We start from the raw sequence: 8,318 nt of genomic DNA, 5'->3' as shown, positions 1-8,318 counted from the left end.
ATTGGATAAAATAAAGGACTCAAGAACGGACATGAAGGGTACCAATTCATTATGTTTATCATTAAGCTAGATGTAGTTGTGTTGACCTTAGAATAGTTCCTTGATTGGCTGAATAAATAGTGGTAACATAGTCCTTGCTTAATATGCCTGAATAATAGATGTGTGAAGCTTTGATAAAAATAATACGTAGAACCAAGTATAATGGGTTGGAGCCTCTGGTTGAGTGAGACAATAGATGCCAGAAGATGATTTGCTACACAAAATGCCAATGTAATGCCTTTATTTTGCTATGACTAAGAGCTTGCTGTAAGTTGTCTTATGTAACCATTCTAAGTGCCTTGATTTACACCCAAACTTGATGATGTTTGAGTGTCACTCTGCTTTGATATATAATCCAGCTGATAATTGACCACCTTGTGCCTTAGTATGTAGGAACACCAGCATGTATGTTCAGCAGCACTTAAAAATATATTTACTGTGTCAGTATCACTTGTACTCATTAGATATCCGCACCAGCCTTATCAGTAATTTGAGTGGTGTTACTTTTTGTTTTAACGGCACAGATGTTGATGTCCTGTCATTAAACAGCACAAGGGTATATTTGGTGAGATGGGACTCTTTCGAGTCCCAGAGGGGGGAACTGTAGAGGCATTTTTTGGTCCCTATTTGAACTGTGTAAACTGTGGTGAACTATCAAGTGTCCCAATCTGAACTGCATATCCTCTGGTTGACCTCACAGGTGTCTGCCTAATGAGTGCCAACTTGGCAGCAGCGCTGGCTGACGCCCAAGCAGTAATGAGGTCTCAGGACAGCTGCAGCTGGCAGCCAAATGAGCCCAGACCAGGTGCAGCTGTAAATCCTTCACGTTTTAATGGGAGCATCTGTCATATAAGAATAATGAGCTAACACCTGCTTAGGGTGCACCCGAGGACACTGCCATTAGAAAACCATGTTTTGGAAATAATTAAATAAAAATGTCAAAGGTGGAGCGATGCCCGCGGGTTTCCTATAAAAAGATGAGCGCGGTTGGAGCATATTCAGTCTTTCTAGAAGGCTGTTTGTACAAGCTTCTGTTTTGAAAGCTTGAATAAATTTAAAAACTCTGAAGTGTTGTGTCTTTCTCTTGCAAACCATCTGCAATCAGTTTTGTGTTATCCAAGAAGACATCCTGAGACGAACAGAGAGAAGGACCATAACAGAACCTTGGACATTTATTTTTAGACCTATACCATGAAAGGTAATGTGTACATTTTTAAGTGTGGTACAACCCCTAATCCAATAAAGTTGGGACATTGGGTAAAATGTAAATAAAAACAGAATACAACTAGAAGCACTCAGAGAGTGCAAACCTCCACCAAGGCCATAGGGTCACTGACCCTAAAGAGATTCCCTCCTCGGCACAGTGATCTATTCAACAATTCAGTGTTACAACCAAACCTATGATACATACACTTTTCTTTCCTGTATATTTGACATCCTTGACCATGAAAACATACCACTAGAACTTGGAATCACTTTTATGTCTTTATTAGTTCAAAAGTTATTGTATAAAAATGATTTTTCGGTAATGGCGGTTTTCTTCTGGATCTAGCTCCATAACATTTGAAGCTACATCAAATCTGATGACACCTTACTGAATCAGTACAGATTCAGCTACAATTTGGTGTTAGTTGTGCATCTCTAGCTTCATTTGTCACCTCACACTGACACATTTTCTATTTTCCCTATATTTTTGCATATTCTGGATCACCAGATCCGGAATCCGGATCCGATCATCACCACACTTTGTTGTTTGATGGGACATTTGACTATGCTACACCCTAATTTTTTCCATGCCTTTCTGCCTTGTTTTTGTGGAGTTAGAAACTAGAATGTCAAAATTCCCCCTATCCCGCAATGGTGAAGAATCCTTTAAAAAATTCCTGGATTCGGATTGTGATCCGGATCACCACTAAAATTTAATCACTTGTTCCTCTTGTCATTTCCAACAACTCCACAAAATTTCATCAAAATCGGTTCAAAACGTTTTGAGTTATCTTGCTGACAAACTATTGCTGACAAACCAGGCCATTGTAACACTTACAAGGTTTTTACAAATTACACAAGAATTTCCTTACAAACAGAAGAACCAGAAAACAAAAACAAACAACAACAAAAAAAAAACAGAAGAGTAACAAAAACAGTCTTTAATTGAAATAAAAACAAGCAGTCCATCATGGATCTTCAGGAGGTTGAATGGTAAATGGTAAATGGACTGCATTTATATAGTGCTTTTCCATCTGCATCAGATGCTCAAAGCGCTTTACAATTATGCCTCACATTCACCCTGATGTCAGGGTGCTGCCATACAAGGCGCTCAGTACACACTGGGAGCAATAATAGGTAAGTCTTGGAAGTGTAGTCTCCTGGGTTCAGTCCAAAGTCTTGGAGTGCAGGGGCAGCATCCATTAAAGCAGGGGTTTTCAAAGTGTGAGAGAGTGACCCCCCCGCCCCCCCAAAGAACAAATGAATAGCTGCCCCCCCCCCCCCCCCACAACACACATACACACAATTTGAACATCATGCATTTCTTTTTATTCTTTTACATGTTAAGCACATTTTAACCCTATAACGCCAAGTGTATCATATTTGATACAGGATTTTCGTATACAATGAGATACTTGTAGTGCACAGACAAACCACCAGATGTACTGACATCTGGTGGTTTGTGGTTTGACATCTGGTGGCCTTCAGATGAGACATTCATAATGGCTGCCTGAAACAAGTGATCCACAGTAATTTCCATAAGAAAATGCAGAATTTTATAGGTTTAAAATGTTATGTTTGCTCTGGATTTAAAATTGATGTTTTTATGCTAGAACGCCCAATGTAGCAAATATGATACAAATAAAAACTCATATATGCAAAAAGGGTTTTTTTGTTTGTTTGTTTGTTTGTTTGATACTCCCTCTATTGGGAGCTTTTCACAACAACTCGCTCCATGTGATCAAGGTCCGTCAAGTTAACTTGACTGACAACCGGAGCCGGCGAGCGGAATGGAAGCTCCTCCTATTTGATGACGCACCGGGGTGAATTTTCGCAGCAAAAGCAGAGCAACACACCAAGCGAAGGTGGCGTGTCCGTCGCCATGCAACCCCCACGAATTTGTAGCGTCTGATTGCGCCCGGTGTGAACGCGGCCGCATTCACACCATGCACCACGCAATCCACGAATTTGTAGCGTCTGATTGCGCCCGGTGTGAACGCGGCCGCATTCACACCATGCACCACGCAATCCCTATGGAAGGACGCATTGTGGCGCCACAAAAGTCCAAGCCATATTGTATTGAATGAATGAAGTTGAATAGAGTGTATACTTCTGCCATAATGTGTTTAAGCGTTTTATCATGATGTCAAATGAATGAAAATGTGTATGCCTGTGCTTTGATAGGTGTTCAACTGATTTATGATGGTTTTGAAATCATACAATATTATTCGGTTTGATTAATGATTGAAATATGTGCTTATGATGACTTGTATTGAACATGTTGAACTCCTGACAGAAGTGTTGACTCTCAAATCAGTAAAGTGTTTTGGTTTAAGGTTTTCATAAATAACATGTGCTTAAGTCGGGTGTAACATGTTGGTTTAAAATATGACAGAAATTGACCATTTTTAATAAAGTCATGACTAATGCCTGACATGATGTTTCATGATATGTTCAAAGGTCATGAGGTCAAGATGTGAACTGCAAATAATATTGTTGTTGCCTCTGTTTATAATCAAATGATTTGTACATTTATGTTTGAACTATGTTGATCAATAATGAACAGTTGAATGACTGTATTGTTCAAAATTAATTGCTGCTTCTGCATTCTGTAAAATGTGAGTGATTTCATACTTTGACTGTGAAAGAACTTTGGTTCCACACGAGAGAACAATGACTGGATTATTTGTTATCGGGGAGGCAACCTTGAAAGTGTCTGTAGAGACACAATAATGCCACTGAACTGAACACATGGACCTGTCCTCATACGGAGCTGAAAACAAGAAAACAGTGATTCTTTAACACTATTCTACATTAACTGGTTACACTCGCTGTGAAGGCAGAGTGGGGGTGGGACGTGTGGGACTGGGAGCCCCGCTCGGACAGATTTCTGAACTACAAGCTTAAAAAACTCTGTTTTTAAAAAGAAGAGTGTTCTTTTTGCTACACATACTGTGGGTATTGGTTTTGTGGCATTATTAAGGATGTGTATGCATTCTGAACCCATTTTTGCGCAAAGATGAATGATTTTTGACGACTGATCTGCTCTGCTGTTTTAATAAACCTGGTAGGATTAACTTGAATTCAAATTATTGTTGTCTGCGTATTCTATTTGCACTGCCCACGTACTCACGAGGGGAAACCTGAAATTTTCTATGTTTCAAATCATCATCGCTTGTGTCATTGTCGTGCGTGTGTACAACCAGAAAAAGGACTGTGTATTTCCTCAGTGCAGTGAAAAAAAAAATCAGAGAAATTAGTCCAGCTTTCCATTCTAACTTCCTGCTAACAGCCTCCAGACAGCTTACAGTGCAGTCGATGTGTCGTGTGTGTGTGTGTGTGTGTGTGTGTGCGTGTGTGCGCGCACATGCAGAGTGCAATGGTACCACACGTATGGAAATAAATTTGCACTCTAAAAGGAACCAATTGCACTCTAAATGTAATGCAACACAAATGGGCTGAATAATCCATGTCATGTGACATACAAAGCACCAATCAAATGACAAGGATCCACTCAGCCATTATATAATATGTGATAGATATTTTCCATATTTTGTACTAAAAAATACACAAACATAAAATAAATCAAGTGATGCAAAGTGCCACTCATTGCAGTGTGCATATTCCCCAGCCCTAGCGTAGGCATAGACAAACGTACATTAACACAGATTTATTATTATTGCTGTTGTTGTTATCATGGGGTATTTGATTGATCTCTTCAAGTCTCTTCAGTCCTTTCATCAATATTACCTGTAGTCTATTATGACCACTAGAAGTCAGCAGAGTTGCTGGTGCTCCCATTCAAGGACTTTGTCTTCTGCAATCATGTCATTTCTTAACTTCTTTGCTGTAAAATCTTAGAAGCTCAAGACATAAATTTCAAGGTTGTGCAACACTGGAATGAAGTACCCTCTGTGTCCTGTAGGGAGTTCAGGTCGGGCGCTTGTGGTGGTACCACGTGGTGAGATGAATGAGGGACCGTCTGCGATCTTTTGGCTTCAGTGTGACTTAATAGCGGATGATGGGTTCACGCTTTGATTTTCCTTGGTATAGTGTTTTCTATTCACCCTCTCCACGTGCCTCTCAATCACTCGGCTCCTCTCCCCCCCTTAACCTCAGCTCCTCACTCCCTAACCTCATCTCTTTAAAAAGAGACATCCTGGATGAAAACCTGCTCCAGAGGGCTCTTGACCTCAGACTGGGGCGACGGTTCATCTTTCAGCAGAACAATGACCCTAAAGACACAGCCAAGATATCAAAGGAGTGGCTTCTAGACAACAACATTAGCCATATTCCTCTCAAACTGAGATGAGATTTCTCCTTCAGCAAGTCCAACAAAGCCCATCCATTCGAGCGTGATCCATCTCGGTTTATCGATGGTGGAGTAATCACGCATCTCAACATAATGATATTTATTTGGGACAAAACAGTTGAATCTGTTGAGCATTCTAATGTCTGGCACTGCTTTAAACCTAATCACCGGCAGCGGAATACTGACCGTCCGTTTGTTCCACACTGCCATCTTCACACACACTTTGACACTCCTTGATGGTTGGTGCTTCATGAAGTCGTGTTTGATGTATGTTGAGGACTGCAACATTGTTCCGGCTCACATGAAGCTGTGAAGTTCACAGCTCTGTCCCGGTTCCAAAATTCTTATGAAGAAATTAAATATAAGATCTCCAGCCTCCTGTGACCTTTAATAAGGAACTGGATATAGAAAATGAATAAATGAATGAAGGAATGATTATATCTACGTGGTCTGTCAATAAAGTAACGGTACATTTTATTTTTTCAAAAACTATATGGACAAAAACTAAGGCTTATAGTTAGGGCTGGATCAGGTGACCCTGGACTATCCCTTGGTTATGCTGCTTTAGACGTAGACTGTGGGGGGGTTCCCATGATGCACTGTTTCTTTCTCTTTTTGCTCTGTATGCATCACTCCGCATTTAATCATTAGTGATCGATCTCTGCCCCCCTCCACAGCATGTCTTTTTCCTGGTTCTTTCCCTCAGCCCCAACCAGTCTCAGCAGAAGACTGCCCCTCCCTGAGCCTGGTTCTGCTGGAGGTTTCTTCCTGTTAAAAGGGAGTTTTTCCTTCCCACTGTAGCCAACTGCTTGCTCACAGGGGGTCGTTTTTGACCGTTGGGGTTTTTCATAATTATTGTATGGCCTTGCCTTACAATATAAAGCGCCTTGGGGCAACTGTTTGTTGTGATTTGGCGCTATATAAAAAAAAAGTTGATTGATTGATTAATTTCATTCATATGTTTTTACGTCAGACATGCTTGAACCCTCGTGCGCATGCGTCATTCGCCTGTGAGCACGCCTTGGGAAGGAGTGGTCCTGCCCCCTCCTCGGATTTTCATTGTCTGGACATGGCGGAATGAAAAGGACTTTTTTTCCATCAGAATTTTTTCAGAAGCTGTTAGAGACTGGCACCTGGAAACCATTCGAAAAATTTATCTGGCTTTCGGGGAAAATTTTACGGGCTTCACAGAGAATAGGGACTGTTAATACAGCTTTAAGGACTGCTTTAAGGACGGTTGGCGCGCCGCGCTCCGAGCTGCGATGACGAGGCACAAACCACCGGATCATTGTGGAGAGCTGGACATGTTGGGACAAGTTGGGACATGTCCAGCTCTCCACAATTTCTCTTATACTCACTCGACTGGTAAGCACTGAAAGCCGAGATAGGCATGTCCCAACTTGTCCCCTGGCACTCCGAAATGGAGGTGTTCCTTTGTCTCGCTTCATCAGCGAATGACAAAATGACAAAATCTCTGTTGTTAAAAGTGAAATCTGCCAGAAAATGGCTGATGTCCAGCTCTTGTGATAACCAGAGAAAGAGCACACGACGGTCTCGTATCCACAGAGCCATCCGTTTAGAAATGATCCGGTGGTTTGTGCCTCATCGTCGCAGCTCGGAGAGCGGTGCGCCCACTGTCCTTAAAGCAGTCCTTAAAGCTGTAGTAACAGTCCTTATTCTCTGTGAAGCCCGTAAAATTTTCACCGAAAGCCAGATAAATTTTTCGAATGGTTTCCAGGTGCCAGTCTCTAACAGCTTCATTCTGCCATTTCCAGACAATGAAAATCCGACGAGGGGGCGGGACCACTCCTTCCCAAGGCGTGCTCACAGGCAAATGACGTAACCGACAGGCGTGGAAAAACTCACGCATGTGCACGAGGGTTCAAGCATGTCTGACGTAAAAACATGAATGAAATCCATAGTTTTTGAAAAAATAAAAAGGACCATTACTTTATTGACAGACCTCGTATATATTAATCTTTGTCCAAGCTCAAAGACCAGGTGAAAATTCGAAAATGAATTGAAAACAGCAAGTGGTGACCAAAAAAAAGCAAACTTTCTTTTTAAAATTGTGGTTTATTTATTTCTTTCATATAGTGCCCATTGTGAATTGTGCTCCTGGCAAATGACAGGCCACAGAAACATTTACATATTAAAAACAAACAAATAATTGAGTTAATCGGCCCTATGTTTATTTAACATTATGCAGTGATACCGCTCCAAAGAAGTGTTAAATGAACTCAAGCTGATCAACTCATGGAGTTGACTTACACAGTGGTGGAGATATTAACACTGCAGTGTTAAATTAATGCTGCAAAATTAATTGTGTGCTTAAGCAACAGCGATTCTTTTTAAAAAATCTCTCCCAACAGGTAACAGGTGAGACTGTGTTGCCATGGAAACACATCAAGCTGTCCCAGAAACCAGACTGTGAAAAAATGGACAAACTAAAGATGGACGCAAAACGTAAAATCAAGACGCTCATCATCACTTTGTGAGGGAAGAACGGGCAGCAAATACGGACAGATGGGTTGAAATTTTATTACTATGTCTATAATTTGAAATATTTCTGAACCTGCAGTGATCACTTGATGTCACATGACATGAGTGTTTTTTTAATGTCAGCTGGTATAATAAATGCATTTTTGAACATTAAGTCTTTATTCTGCTGGATGTTTCAGAATCTGTGTTGGACTGGTAAATAATCCGTTAGGAAGACGTCCACCTGTCTTAGGGGTCACCAGCTGAGTAACGGCGTGCA

Source organism: Thalassophryne amazonica, chromosome 7 (genome assembly GCF_902500255.1).
Source record: "Thalassophryne amazonica chromosome 7, fThaAma1.1, whole genome shotgun sequence".
In the NCBI taxonomy this organism is placed as follows: domain Eukaryota; kingdom Metazoa; phylum Chordata; class Actinopteri; order Batrachoidiformes; family Batrachoididae; genus Thalassophryne; species Thalassophryne amazonica.
Note: the sequence above shows the minus strand (reverse complement) of the source record.